Genomic DNA, 16,705 nt, shown 5'->3' with positions numbered 1-16,705 from the left:
GTGCCACCAAACACTGTGAAGCACTTTTTTGGTACTGATGCTGAAGCATTGTGTAGCTCTGATAGAGAATATATTGTATTCTGTGCATTTGTTAGGCTGGTTTCACAAATGGAGAAAATTCTTAAGTTTAGTAAATTAAAATTGTGACTAGGATTTTATTCAACTAGTTAGCGTGATTTTTCAAGCAACACTTGCTATTACTTAAAATATGTTAATTAACTCAGAATTTATATCAAAATTAGAATCTATTTCAAACAGAGTTCTCTTATCATAGCATTCCTAGGGAGATTTACAATCTTCACTGTTTGAATGTGATCGGGATTACAGCATTGGTTGGTCATGGACAAGGCAAAACAGAAGCAGTCCTAAGAATGATCTGTTGTTAAAGTGTTTAAAGGTGTTAAAATACAGCATTAAATACTAATACAATATTTGTAAATGTTAAACAAAATGAGAAGTTAATCTCAGAATAATATCCAACCCTTGATTAAACAAAGGAATATATAAACAAAGGATTTTTTTTTTAGCCTGAAGGAATTTGTGCAGATTTGAATAAGATTTATTTGAAATAAATCTCTCATATCTGTAAAAAAAGAAAATCTTACTATTATGAAGACAGAGTTAAGAATAATTTGTTAACTTTATTATTTTTTCAGCAAGTAGTTCCTCTTAATTATTTGAGTAATTCCTTGAATTCTCATGTGTGGATAAGAATGTAGACTTTGCATGAAAAGGCGCTTCATGACTGAAAATAAAAGGTACCAACCTATATTCTTTAAAGCAAGGGTGTCAAACTCGCAGCCCATGGGCTGGATGCATCACACTCTGGCTACGCCCATGCTCAGTTTTTTTTTTAGGGGGAAAAAAGTGATGATATGTCACGTGACAACTCCATGACGACATGAGTTTGACACTACTGCTCTAAAGAAAACCTGGTTTTGGAAAATTAAATTCTTTAAGTAATACACAATATAACCCATGTGCTTTCTTCCATATGTATATTTAATGTCTTAACAGTACCTGTGCCTGGCTATAGCAAATATTAGATCTAATTCCATACAGATACCAAAAAAAAAAATCTGTATTAACATCCACATTTAATCTGATGCAGGATAAATATTTCCCCCATGCTTGTTCTGAAACGCTTAGCTCTCCCTGATTCTAAATAATTATTTCAGAATGGAGCTGATACTTAAGCTGCCTCCTGCAACATGGATATTAAATCATTTCTTAAAGGCTTACTTCAAAACCTAATCTGAAATACCCCAAAGCAGTGAAATAATGGCAATTTGCCCACAAATTCTGATGCGTATCTTGTAATTCCTATAAACTTTTCCAGAACTGGAATCTAATGAAAACTGAACAATTATCTATTTAATCTCCATAATAAAGTAATCACTAGATGCATTGGTTATAGCATTAAGTCTCATTTTGCTGTTAATATTGTTGTGATTGGTAATTTACTTTCCATAAATGGGCATTGATGTGTCATCTAGCTTGTTTGGGGAAAATATTTGATCTGGAAAATGAACTGGAATTTGGTTTTTTGGAGGGAGAAAGAAAAGAAAATGGGTCTATTTTACGATGAGTAATTCACATAGACTTGTTTATATATATATATATATATATATATATATATATATATATATATATATATATATAACTTTATATAATGCATATATTCTAAATTTCTCAGAATTTTCAAGAGTTACAATTACCTTAATTATGAGGAGAACCCAAGACAATAAAGTGTGTTGTATTGGTGAAAAACGTGACAGACACTGTCTATTGTGCTTTTCTTGCTTGGTTCTTTCATCTCTTCTTGTATCAATTATGTGTCCTAAAGGTTTAATGTTATTAGCTTATATTTTCACTGAAGAATTTCTGTTCAGAACCTTCATACCAAAATCTGTAATTAATAAGTGTGCTTTAGATATAATTCATATGTATGAACATTGCTAGTTCTTGAATAGAGAAGCAACTATTGTCTCCTCATTCCCGACTTCATCATAATCTGGATAAAATGATATAAGGCATTATTTCAGGACAATCCCTTTCAGTCAAGCCTCTGAAGATATACCTTAATGCTATTATCCATAATAACTTTTATTGAAGTGTTTTATTTATTCTTCTTCTCTGTGCATAATGGGGGAGTTTATCAATGAATTGTTGTACTTATTCATCCAATTATATGGAATGTTTGAGCTTTTTCTGTAAGTGAAGTACAGCAATACAAAATGGACCAAAGATATATTAAAGCTACTGTTTATACATAGAAGTAATTTGAGATTCCCTGCTTTTTTAGTCCAGCTTTGAGATCTTCAGGAATGAACATTCAACTGGTAGTTGCTTTTACCAGCACACATGGGATTACTCCTTTGAAAAATTTATAGCAACTGACTTGATTGAGTAACTTGAAGTAAGTTGAGTAATTTGAATTTAGCAGATATCACCTGTCACTGTGTCAATTACCTGGCTCTATGGCTTTGAAACAAACAAAGCCTATAGTACAGTGGACTAAAGCACTGTTATTAACAGATTAACATCTGCTGCTTGCAATTACTGCAAGTTCAAATCTCACCAGGCTCAAGGTTGATTCAGCCTTCCATCCTTTCAAAGGTAGGTGAAATGAGGACCCAGATTGTGGGGGCAATAAGATGACTTTGTATAAATATATACAAAAAGTATGAAGGCTATTGCTTAACGCATTGTAAGCCACCCTGAGTGTCCGGAGAAGGGCGGCATATAAATTAAAGCAAAAAAAAAAAAAAAAAGCCAACTGGATTGTTCAATTATAAGGAAACAGAAAGTAAGGAATTATGGTATGTAACATTTAAAAAAAAAAATACCCCCAGAGAAGACTGTGAATTCATGTTGTTTTGAGTGAGCATCAGCAAATATTTTAAAACAGCCCAATGAAAAGATATTCATTGTTTTTCCCAAAAATTCTGTGGAGAAATAGACATGAAGTCATGCTATTTCCGAAGAATCTTGTTCAAAGAATAAAAAAGAAAATATAAACCAAAACCTCATATTTTTAAGCTCCACCCCCACCTTAACATTTACTTTTCTATTCCAAACTATTAATTTTCTCGATCATGTTTATACTATTCAAAACATTTTAAAACTCTGGGATGAATTGTTCTTTCCAGCTACAGTTCATGGCTTTATCCTCAAAGAATTACTTGGAACGTTCTCAAGGGATTAACCCATTTTGAAGTCAGTGGTGAAGTGCTCATGGCATTTTGAAGGCAAATTACACATGATTTGCAGTACACGAGTTTTCCACCTTTGCATCTACTGATGACATACTTGGATTTCAGATGAAGTTAAGGGTTTAGCTCAGTGTTAAACTGCAGGAAGGACTGTGCTTGCCTCATAAGCAGACTTTCTGTGCAAAGTTATGGTAACCTTGTTCAGATACAGAAGTTTGTTTATAAATGTTAACATAATCCAGTTTGGAAATAGTTGATCAACCATCTCTAAGTGTCAGTTACCTCGAGTCAACATCTATTTATTTCTAATTTAAAAAACGGTGTTTATTGAATGTGACAACCCCAAATATGGATCCTAACATAGCTTAGGATGGCTGCTTTATGCAGTTGAGATATTTTTTTGATTTTGTATTAATATGAGATGTGTTTTGATTTTATATTAATATGATTGTTTTCATTTTAAAAAAACTGCAGCCCAGACTAACTTGATAAAATGGATGCACATATAAATTAAATAAATAAGATTAACAATTCTATAGCACAAGACAGATTTAGAAGTAGGAGGATAGTCTTTAATGGTGTGTTTTTGTTCTCCAGGCTTGATTTGTAAAGAACACCAAAGAATAGGTGATGTTTTAAGGCAGCATGAAAAATGAATTTTGCCCTTTAAAAAAAAGGTTGATTTCCCATAGATTTATGATCTTGAAAGTATTAAAAGCTCAATTCCCAAAAGTGAATGTATACATTTTGGGTTGAGCTGGACTAGTCATGTCTTATAATGTCCAGTTTATCATTATCTAAACTGTAAGGAACTACAAATTCCACTAATCATTCTCTGTGTTTTTTAAATGATGCTGGACATTGATAATATTGTACCCTGTCAAGATTCATCTGAGAAGCCAAAGATACTTTGGCATAAGCAACATTTAATCTATCTTGCACCAGGAACACTAAGTTAACAATACTAAGCTATTATAAGTTTCAGATTTCACATTCAGGAAAAAGCAAAACTGGAACAAATAAGTCAAGAGCCTTGGTAGCGCAACAGACTAAAGCACTGTTAAGTAACACCAGCTGCCTGCAATTGCTGCAAGTTCAAATCTCACCAGGCTCAAGGTTGACTCAGCCTTCCATCCTTTCGAGGTAGGTAAAATGAGGACCCGGTTTGTGGGGGCAATAAGCTGACTTTGTATAAAAAAGAGGGGGAGGGCTGAAAGCCCTACTAAGCAGGTATATACAAAAGTATGAAAGCTATTGCTTGACGCATTGTAAGCCGCCCTGAGTCTCTGGAAAAGGGCGGCATATAAATCGAACCAATAAATAAATAAGAGGTACTGAATGACAGTTGACATAAAATGTCACTTTCTCTGTGTCTTGTTTGGCATCTATCTTTCAGGCAGTTAAGGTGATGCTTAAGCTTAACCCTTGGTTACTACTTAAGTTACAAAACAGTGAGATTACAGCCTTTGCATGACATGCATTCTATCATCACCCTCTAGTGACAAAAGAAATTGGGCAGAAAACCAAGGAATCCAAAATAATATAGGCTGGCCAGATGTTCCCTGTTTTGCCATGAGTTCTCTCTCAAGTCAATGAAAAAGTATTCTTACACTTCCTGATCTGAGTCTGACAGGAGATTAATTAGTATAGACCGAAAGCCAGGCTGGAAAAAAGGACTGCAGACTATAAACGTTTGTATGGCCCAGATTCTGTTGTGCTTTGCCAAAACTGTGAAAACTTGACTCTCATCCTGAAGTGATTTACTTCCACAGTTTATTCCTGGTCTCCCCTCCCCCCCATTTGTTTTGCTCCTCAATTGACAGCTATATCTGTTTTGGATTTTATTACTTCTGTGGTTTATGTTTTAATGCTAGTTTACTAGAGTTTCTCCATTAATTAAAGCAGCATAAAATAGATTACTAGCTACTGAATGTTTGAAACATAAATGAACAACCAAGTAAACAACGTTAACCATATATACTTTGGTAAAGATTTATTCAAGAGTTAGGTACATCATCAGAGATAATATCTTAAAATATGGATGTCAAGGAGAAATCTAAATATGTCAGAACTGAAATCCTGTCCCATGGTAGTGTGTGGAATGGATGGTCAATTCTTTTTCTGCTGCCAATGAACAGCTGATTTTGTTACCAAAGCTACAGTAGTTATATGGTGGCTTTGCTCCCTGTTTTTTGAAGGGCAGAACAGGAAGGGACCTAGTCTACCCTAGTCTACTCTTCACCACAATGGAGAACAGGGGGTCTGGATGCCTGCAATTCTTGGTAAGGTAAGAAGTGATCTGAAGGTCTAGTCCAGGGGTATCAAACTAGCATCGTCATGGTGGTGTCATGTAACGTATCATGACTTTTCCCCCCTTCTTCAAACCAGGCATGAGTGTGGCCAGCACATGACACATCCAGCCCATGGCTAATAAGCCCTGGTCTAGTCTGTTGCCACCTTTTTAGCTGTTCATTTTTCTTAAACAGCCTTGAGTTTTAATTGGACTTTTTGAAGCAATCTCTTGATTTATGACTAGTTGGCTTCTGACCTATTTTATAACCCCTTGCTGGACTTTAATTTTTTTTCTGGCCTTTCACTGTTTACTGTTAAATTCTAAATTATTTTAGAATTGATTTAAGAAGTTTGTGAGGATATTTACATTTACATAGGATTATACTACAAATTTTGCTCTTTCTAGCTTTTTTCTCTCTTTTTAAAAAGAGAATTTATTAAAACTAGACAATCCCATAAAATATAGACTGTACATAGAAAAAGCCAAATTCTGGATAAGGTACAAATCAATATATTAAGTTAAATTTAGAATTGCATTGTATATAAAATTTACTGGCAAGGTATGAAGTTATTCTGGGTATCAAAATATACTTCTGCAACTTGTTTAACTGGAGATGAAATAAGTATATAAAGAAGTGAAAGATGCCTATCTAAAACACTGAGAAAACCTGAAGAATAATCAGTAGTCACTGCTTAACAAAATAAACCAATACTCTTATTCAATATATAACAATTTTTACAACATGGTATTCTTGTCTTCACAAATCCAATGAAGTAAGTAAGGGTAACCATAAAATAGACAGCCTCTTTTCAGAAACATTCCATTCTTCCAGATATCATAGAAACTTGAAGTCAAGCTTCAGAGAGTCATAAACTAGGAAGAAGTTGCAGACAATCTCAATTACTTTTAAGGGATCAAGATACAGTTACATCTTCTAAGCAGGAAGGTTGCTGGTTAAAGGCTTTAAACCAGTCCAGGCTGAGTAGGGAATGGGGCAGAGGTGGGTTTCAGCAGGTTCTGACCAGTTCTGGAGAACCGGTAGCGGAAATTTTGAGTAGTTCGGAGAAGCAGCAAATGCCACCTCTGACTGGCCTCGCTCCCATGTATTCTCTGCCTCCCAAATCCCAGCTGATTGGGAGGAAATGGGGATTTTATAGTAACCTTCCCCTGGAGTGGGGTGGGAATGGAGATTTTACAGCATCCTTCCCCTGCCACCCCTACCAAACCACGTCCACCAAGCCACACCCACAGAACTGGTAGTAAAAATTTTTGAAACCCACCACTGGAATGGGGTCAAAGTTGAACTGAGTGATTCCTGAATGTGAGCCCATTCTTTTAGCAACAGGAAAAAAGTAAAACAGTGGAAGATGGTAGTATTGTAATTCCATATGTAGTTCTATTACTCATAGATCTGTCTTCTATTTATTTCCCACAAAATGGTCATACCTATAAAACGAATGCAAAGTGCTAACCCTTTATAATAGGATTTTAATGGTAAAGTTCACAGATTTTAAACCATTCAGCCACAATGATAGATCCACATGATTTCAGAAATAAAGCATTTATCATTAAAGTAACATTTTATTATATTAGTTTTGTTGTGAACACATCAGGTTTTTTGCTAAGATTAAAGTAACAGAGAACAAGATTGAAATTGCCTATTATTTCTCCACTTGATTTGCTGCCAGGGGCAGAGAACAGTTCAGCATATTAGAGTGAAACAAGAATAAAGGTTCAAGACAAACTACTCTGTGATGATTTGAAGTGTGTGAAAGCTAGCTGAAAGGTTAATACAATTCATACTTGAATGAGTATCTCATCTGGATTGCAGGTCAAAAAGAAAAAGGAACATTCACATTTTTGTTTTCCTCACAATCCCCAGTGATACCTTCCACAATAAGATCCAGATATGTATGAAAGAGTCCTTTTCAATAACAACAAGGCCAAGACCTGCTGTGTTTTTTCACTTTTTTCATTGTTTTGAATTAGACATTTATTCTAGCCAGACAAGATGAGGGCAACAGTCAGGACTTCAAGGCTGTCATTCATATTGTCATCAGAATGTCAGTGCTTCAAAAGCTTTCTGCTAAATAATTGAAAAAGGGTAAACACAGCCTCTTCAGCTAGGCATGCTTTCCTGAAAAATTCAGAATAGGCTCCGGCAGCTTTTTTCTTGCGCCAAGTGTCCTACAAGAACAGACTTTGTTTGCTGCCAAAAGCTGATCAGTTCTAGCTAGCTAGTGCAACTGGCCTTGGCTACCCTTTCTCCACCCATAATTCCTCCCTCATCAATTTGAGGAGAAACAGAGTCACAAAAATACACATTTTTCCCCCTTAAAGCCAAATAAAAATTGATTGCAGATGGCTCTTAGGATTTGTGTATTCTCTTTCTGATTTGTTGTAGGTAAATCCACAGCTGCTCTTGATTTTGGAACTCAATTGATAAGCACAGCTTCAGTGCTATTAAAGACAGCACAATGTAAATATCTACATGGTTTTTATATTTGTTTTTTAAAAAACTTTATTTTTTTAAAAAAATGCCCTTGTTTGTCCAAATTAATACCTAATACTGAACTTCCAATAAATTAATTTGTGAAGGAATTGTTTCATTCCATTTTGTGTCCATCAACTAAGTTTCTATATAGTCTTAGGCAACTAATCTTTAATCTTCAAAGGTGGAAAATAAAAACATGAATATTGATTTTCTAATTCAAAACTTTTTTGCTAAACGTATGCAAACTCTTTTTGTCCTGGTTTGCTGTTTTCACTGTCTTTTCTGTTAATGTGCCTTGACTCATTGTTGACTCATAGTGACTGAATGGACTGTCTTCATTTTTTGGGGTAAGATTTTCATAATTATTTGTCATTGCTTCCTTCCTAGGGCTGATGGAGAGTGACTGGCCCAAGGTCATTATGTTTAAAGCACAACTAGAATCCCCAACTTGCGGGCTTTTACCCAGTGCCTTAACCAGGACATCAAAGTTGTTCTAATTTTATTAGAAATATATTCTTGCATTTCCCAACTATTTAGGCCAACTATGTAGGGATTTTATTGATAGTATAAAAAATTAGTCTGAAAGTTAATTACCATTACACAAAATATTGCAAAATATTATATTTTAATCTCTTTTTGTCTGTCAAGGTTCTCATGCTATTCAACTTTATTCTGGTATTCTTCAGATTTGCTCATAGTGTCCATCACCAAGAGATGCTTTTAAAAAAAAAAAAAAACCATGTGCTTCTAGACAGTTTGTCTCCTAGACCCGTGATGGCAAACCTATGGCATGCGTGCCAAAAGTGGCACACAGAGCCATCTCTCCGGGCACACGAGCCATCGCCCGTTGCTCTTCCAGGTTCCGGTGCACCAGCCAGCTGGTGTTCATGTGTGTAGGAGTGCCAGAAACTGGAAGAGCAGCCACCCGGCATGCATGCGTGCATTGGGAAGATGATGTTCTGGAATTTAGGGCGTGCATGCGTGCCAGCCACCTAGTATTCTGGTTTCTGGCATGCATGCACGCACAAAGACCAGCTGGCTGGTGCGCATTTACTCGCTGGAAACCGTAAGATCATCTTCCCGGTGCGCACATGCACACCGGCCAGCTACTCTTCTGGTTTCCCGGCCTGCACCCGCTTCTGTTTCGGCACTCGATGCCGAAAAGGTTCGCCAACGCTGTTCTAGACAAATTCCAGTTTCTATTCTTGAACGTATTACCAAATCTGTAAGACTATCAAAACCTTAACTAAGTCCCATTAAAGTAAGGATGGAAGAAAGAGAAATCTGCAAATCACTATATTTCCGTTGGCTTTTATCTGCAGACCTATTGGTACATTTTGAACTTATTATAAAGTTTATTCATCCCATTATAGTCAGTTAGCCATATAGTTTAATTCATTTATATCAGTCAAAGAGTATATGACTGCTGGAAGACTTAAGTAATTTCTACTGAGTTCAAAGGAACTTATTCCCAATGAAAATGTGGTTACAATCAGTGTGGTAGGAGGAAAAAAGAGAAAAACATGAAAGATGGATATGTCTAGCAACTGAGAAGGGAATGAGATAAGAAAAAGAACCTATATGATACAGAAATAACTTGTGGAACTGAAGTTGAGTAAAAAGTAAAAACAACCAGGATATATTGAATCGGTGCATAGAATGAAGAGGCCATACATTGTAAGTATAATTAATTTTTAAAAATATATTAGAAAGGTGAGCAAAACGAATGGAAGCTTAACAAAGAACATGGTTCACAGAAATCTCTGATTGTTTAAAAAAAAGGAGGGAGGCACATAAACTCTAGCCATGTTCTATTACAAACATCATTACAGAATTAACATGTAATCAAAATGCTCTTTGTTAAAACATTAATAAAGAGTACAACTCCTTTACTCAATGCATCTCTAACCAAAGTCATCAGAATTATCTGTTGAATTCTGCAATGTGTTAATTTCCTTTTCGAACAAAGCTAAGCGATGTAGCCACTTAGATAGAAGCAGTTAATTTTAAGTAACCTGAGAGAAGAGCAAATGCATAGTGGCTTGGTGAATGCAGAACATTTGTATACAGTCAACACTTTTAAATTGGATGAGAATATTTTTCAAGCAGCACATTTCTCAACTACTGAATTATACTAAAATTCAATTTACTTCTAACTACTTTGTAAAAGATCAAAACACCAGATTTTCCCAATAGTTCTCTAGACTCATTTCACACCCTATACACCCTAGTCCATGGAGGTGGAAATTTATGATCCCTATGTATGAAGACAGGATGGCAGACTTTCAGGACATGCACCATTAATGCCAAAAGACTTCCATAATTGCAGCATACTTCAGATGTCATGTGTTTCTCTTTGCATTTCCACTAAATCATTCCTTCAGCAACTTCTTTTTATGTCTTCATTTTCATCACATTGAGATAATCCAAAGGATTTTGCTATTATTTGAACAGAGGTTTCTTGTGAGATATTAATATAACCCTCTTGTCAAGATACCTGAAGTGGAACAGTTTGTTCTCTAGCACCAATAAAAACAGATGGGAGAAGACTGGGCATGATGTAAGATGTATAGAAATGTGGATCTTATCAATTTATCATGTGAAGCAGCTGACAAAGAAATGACAGTAATTGATGGGCCTCTTGAGATGCAATCTGGAAGTGTTGAATCCAGGAGAGATATATTCATTGCTGAGTTATTAGTGTAGTGTAGTGTAGTGTATTAGTGTAGTGTCCTTGTTTAATTAATTCCCAACTATGCTGTGTTAAGGAATGATAGAGACAGATATCTGAATTAATTATATGTATTTGACTACCGTGTTTCCCCCAAAATAAGACCCTGTCTTATATTTTGTTGAATCCTGAAATAAGCACTTGGCCTTATTGCCATGCGCTCAAAAGCCCAATTAAGCTTATTATCAGGGGATGTCTTATTTTGGGGAAAACAGGGTATTGCCTGCTTTCCAGAAACAGTTGTGGTAACATGGTGCTGGATCATTGATCTGATTTAGCACAAGTGCTCATTTTACCTGCTTCAGAGGATTCTTGTGGAAAAGGGGTTCTGTTTCTGCCCTTTAATAAAGCATAATGACAATACAGTTCAAAAATATCTACTTAGAGTTAGGGTCTTCGAACGCAATATACCTTATTTCTTAGAACCTGAATATAAGGTTCAGGTTCATCATGGCAGACACTTTTCCTACTGTCAGACAACATTTCTATATAAAAACACAAATAGGCTTGTTATAGAGATCATTGTGAAACATTAGGGTCAATCTGTAATAGGTTTACTAAAAAAAGAGAGGGAGGGAGAAGAAAACAGTGTCAGACACTCGAATGTGTTATGTTGTATTACAAACTTTTGTGGCATATGTGTGTGTTTATTTGTCCTGCTGAAGAATCACTGCCCAGAGCCTCTCTGCGAGGGAAATAGGTGGTTAAGAGGTTTGATAGATGACAGATAGATAGATAGATAGATAGATAGATAGATAGATAGATAGATAGATAGATAGATAATGATGATAGATGATAGATAGATAGATAGATAGATAGATAGATAGATAGATAGGGAAAGAGAGAGAGAGAGAGATGATGGTTGGTGGGTAGGTAGATAGATAGATAGATAGATAGATAGATAGATAGATAGATAGATGTTATCTATTCATTCAAGTTCAAGTCTTGGTGATTCTATAGATCAGGTCTCTCCACATCTTACAATCTCACCCTGCTTCTTTGCATTTTTCTATGTTCTGGCTGGTGTCAGCTTTGATGTTGTATAGCCATTGTGTTCTTTGACAGTCTGGTTTCCTTTAATACTAATTCTTTGAAACATAATTGCTTTCTTCAGTGAATCCCCGCCCCCTCAGAGGAAAGAAGGAGTAGGGGTGACACGATGGCAGTGTTCCAATACCTCTTCCATATTCAGCTCATGTTCATCAGTACTGTGCAACCTAGTGAAATCCAACATTTTATTTCTGTGCTGCATTCACTGCTTTGAGCTATCTGCAATCTTAGGAAAGTGAATTTTCCCACACATTTTCTTTACTGTTAATTTCTATTTTGATGTTTCCATTCCTTGCAGGGATCATGAACTTCGTCTTTTTGATGTTCAGAAAGAGACCAAAATTTTCACTTTCTTCCTTGATTTTCTTGATCAGATTTTCCAGATCTTCTTTGGTTTCTGAGAGGAGAGTTATATCAGCATATAAAAGAATGTTGATGTTTCTTCCACCAATCTTTACCACAATTTTTGATTCTTCAAGATTTACAGTAGCTTTCTCATGATCATTTTGGCATGCAGGTTGAATAAGAAAGAATGAGAGAATGCAACCTTGTCACATTCCTTTCTTTATATTAAACCATTCAGTGTCACCATATGCTGTTAGCCCAGTGATTTCTTGATTTGTGTACAGTGATTTCAACTACTTGACTACTTATGCTGGTACACCAGGTCCTTGTGGGCTCGCCATAGCTTCCCATGATCAACACAATCAAAGGCTTTCTTGTAATTGAAGAATTATATTTACACATGTAAATGATCTTTTTCATATTGTCAAGATTTTTCCATGTAAATTTATTTATTTAATATATGGCCATTATGTAAAATAATATACAAGAAGATAAAATAAATAAATGTAGCAGACGGGGAAAGCCAGATGCTGGAAAAAAGTTTTTATTTGAGGAAACAGGGTTTATCGTAATTTTTTTAGCATGAAGTGACTTGAAATACCTCATAGCCTCCCAGACCGATTCTACGTGCACCTGATTAATGTAAAATGAATTTGAAAATTTCAGAGCTTTTTCACACGACAGTTTCATCATGTATAAAATTACCCAAAGCAACTTCTGTTATTGTTTGGTAGTAATGATGAAGCTTTCAGGCACTTGATTTCATCTGAAGAAACCACAAGTCAAGATGTCAAAAGCTTATGAAAAAGGGTTGCGTGAGAATATGGTAATTTTATCCAGATTTACAATGAAGTACAGATTAATGTCAAGGCTTTCAGAACTGGTGTAGTAATTCGTGGTATTTTTTTATTAATGTGGGCCTATTCAGAGATGTGGAGTAATATAACAAATTGCTTAATATTTTGGACAATTTACCTTTCTTTCCATTATTGAACAACAACAAATATATACCATTTCTATTAATAGTGCATTTTAACCTATATCTGTCAATTGACAATATGATTGACATAGCATCACTGCGCTTCATTATCTGCTAAATCAGCACTATTCAAAGTGAAATTAACTGAAGAATAAATCTTAATTGTTAAAAAAGTAAAACAATGGTTTAAACAGTAGTTTAAAATTCTACCAGGAATTAAAAGCATATCCTTTCCTATTTTTTTTTTCTGCTTGCAAGTGACACAAAAAATATAACACAAAAATCACCTTGCAGCAAGATGGATGACAAACAAATTTAATTTAATGTAATAATAAATAAGTAATCCTTGGAGCATAGATTTCTGAATCACATTCTATCTTAAAAATATTAATATCCAGCCATAAAATTGTATTCGTAAATTTCAGATTGTTTATTCATAATTAGTTAAGAGTGATGGTTTGGGTAGTCTTGTCTTATCTAATGATTTAAATAATGCTTTTCAACTTCCTTATTCACTTATTTGATAATCATTAAGTGAAAAAAGTTTTGCAGTTAAAATGTAAAATGAAATAGAGTGACCATCAAAATTTGAAAAAGAACAGTTATGAAAATAGCACTACTAATACCTATTTGAAGCTTTTTATGACATTACTAATGCTAGTGATAAACCCGTTTCCCCCAAAATAAGACATCCCCTGATAATAAGCCCAATTGGGTTTTTGAGCACATAGCAATAAGGCCAAGCATTTATTTCAGGATTCAGCCAGTGGTGGGTTGCCCCCGGTTTGGACTGGTTCTATAGAACCGGTAGTAAAACCGGCAGGAGACTCCACCCACTGACCCAGACGTCATCATAAGTGATCTGCACATGCACAGAAGCTTATACACAGAAGCACATATGCGTGGGCACGATGCGAACTGGTAGTAAAGGTAAGTAGAACCCACCCCTGGGTTTAGGGTCTTATTTTTGGGGAAACACGGTAATACATTTATTTTAAACTATGAAGAACAAAAGATTACTTTGCACATTTCTCTTTTTTAGTCATAAAATATAAACTACCAAAGGTATTATCATTTATTCCACTAGAAGACAGCATAGCTTTCTTCACTTTCTCATCGAAACTGACAATGTAAATTTGCTTAACTTTGGACTATGCCAGTGCAGTTTTGAAAAATATAAATACTAATTTATTTGGAAGTTAGCTTGTAAATCTGGACTCTTTTGATTCTACATACTAATGACTTCCTTCCTTCTGTAGTGAAGAAGCCACATATTTGTAAAATTTGCACCTGTATAAATATCCTATCTTCCTGTGTCAGAACTTTTCAACAGCCAAAGCTGAATAGATTCAGAATGTGTAGGAATATTTAGCACTGTATTTGCAAGAAGGGGTGTATGTATTAAGAATTCCTTTGAATTCTGGATTTGAAAGTAACATTGTGGGATTAGAAAATATAATTTAAAAGCAATTAAGCTTAGATCAGAATGAACTTATTTTAAAACTGACTTCAATAAAAGATTCAGGCATTTGCAATGATGGATATCTTCTTCTTCCTCTTCCTCCTCCTTCCTCCTCTCCCTTCTCCCTTCTCCTTTGCAGAATGGGATGAAAAAGCATCACTAATAAATATTTAAAGTGTATTAACTTGGATGGATAGCTTCACTGGATCCATTATAATTATAATACATTTTGAAATAGAATCCTTCCATTTCTGGGTTGGCAGGTCTTGGTATGGTTCAATCTGGGAATTTGGAGAGTTAAAGTCCATTCATCTTAAAGCTTCCAAGTTTGAGAAAACTGTTCTAGTGTTTTATGAGTTATAGCTGTCCGCCATAACTGTTACCATCTAAATGTCAAATTACCTAAATACCCTAAAATACCCTAAATTTTGGGCCATATTGAAGAGGAATTACAGCAATAGCAGTTAGAGTTATATGCTACTTCATAATGCTTTACAGCCTTCTCTAAGTGGTTTACAGAGTCATCATCATATTGTCCCTAACAATCTAGGTTCTCATTTTACTGACCTCAGAAGGATGGAAGGCTGAGTTAATCTTTAGTCAGTCAGAATCAAACTCCTGGCAGTTGGCAGAATTAGCCTGCAATACTGCATTCTAACCACTGCGCCCCAATAGAGCTTTATTGTTTATATGAATTTATATTTTCATTTATATGAACTGCAATCCTAATTTATCTAAATAATATAAGAATAAGTATGAATAAATTATAATATCTTATTATTGAATTAGAAGGGACACCTAGATTAATTTTTATTATATTTTTAATAAAATATAACATATTTTTAAAAGTTTTAAAGCTTTTCCCTATCATTTGATATAAAATGTATACTGGGTGATCCTTTCTTTTACTGGATGACAATCAACTCAATTTCTACTAGTTTTCTGAGCTGTCCCCTATGAACATTTTGTAGATTAATGGGTTGGTAAATTGTTTCTTATTTTTACAAGTTTGAATTCCAGGGTGGAGGACCTGTTTAATGGACACTAACATATATGTATATATGGAGTAGAGATATTCACACAACTTTATAGTATAGAATTCTTATCTCACTATATTTCTATATGTTTAGGAAACTTCAATTTCCTAAATTGAAATATGCACCCTGCAATTCTTACAGGTTGGGGTCAAGTGAAAAAAAAAACTGCATCCCTAAATTATTTTCAGAATCAACTTCACTAAAACTAAAACTTATAGTTTATTAACCTACAGGTGGTCATTTTTGTAATGTTTTAGATATCAGGAGCAGAATTAATATCTGTGGATATTCGACAATTTATATATCCTCTAATATATCATGCCATTAAAAACTCCCAGTAAATCTCAAATATTAAAACCAAATGTTTTCAGATGTTTGATCCAATTTATACATTAAAAAAGCATTGGGGAGAAAACCATGAAAGTATTTTTTCTTTTGTCTGGTGTATTGCATTTTTTTTCTCTTTTCAAAATCTTTCAACATTAGATTTGGAAAGGAGATGTTTCTGAAAACTGAAAAATAAATGAAGGGTCTGGATTTCCTAAGCAAAAATGACACCACAAGAGTTAAGGGGCAAAAGTTATTATCTGTCCTATGGTCTTTAACTAATTCAGTGAAAACTTACACATGTATAATAATGCTTGAAATAATTCAAATAGTCCTTGAAATAATTTTTGGTTCATGCTGGTGTGGAAAGCTCTTTGAAACCATACCAGACTGTAAGCATGTAATCTAATGATGTATATTCATAAATCTTGTTTCACTCCATTTTCAAACTTAAGAGAGATTTGTACACGTTTTAAAACTTGGGATAACCTCTTTCTCACTCTGAAAATCCCATTTCTGGATTTAATCTGAGGGAAGTGGAATGAAAGCCCTTTTCAAAGATCTGATCCATGCTCTTCCTATTTCAAGCAGTGCATGTTCATCACATATGACCTTGGTTCCTGATGATCTGGCACAAAGCCTGAGCACACTTCAATAATCCAGTGAACAGCTTGATTCTGCCATGTGGGAAACAATAAAAGAACATGCGGCATCAATTATCTTTCCCCTACTTCCAGCAAAATTGAAGCACCAATTTTATATATAAGGTCTG

This window comes from Pituophis catenifer, unplaced genomic scaffold, assembly GCF_029215685.1.
Source record: "Pituophis catenifer annectens isolate HBS135680 unplaced genomic scaffold, rPitCat1.0.hap2 SCAF_8, whole genome shotgun sequence".
Lineage (NCBI taxonomy): Eukaryota > Metazoa > Chordata > Lepidosauria > Squamata > Colubridae > Pituophis > Pituophis catenifer.
The sequence above is the reverse complement of the archived record's forward strand: the minus strand, read 5'-3'. Positions refer to the sequence as shown.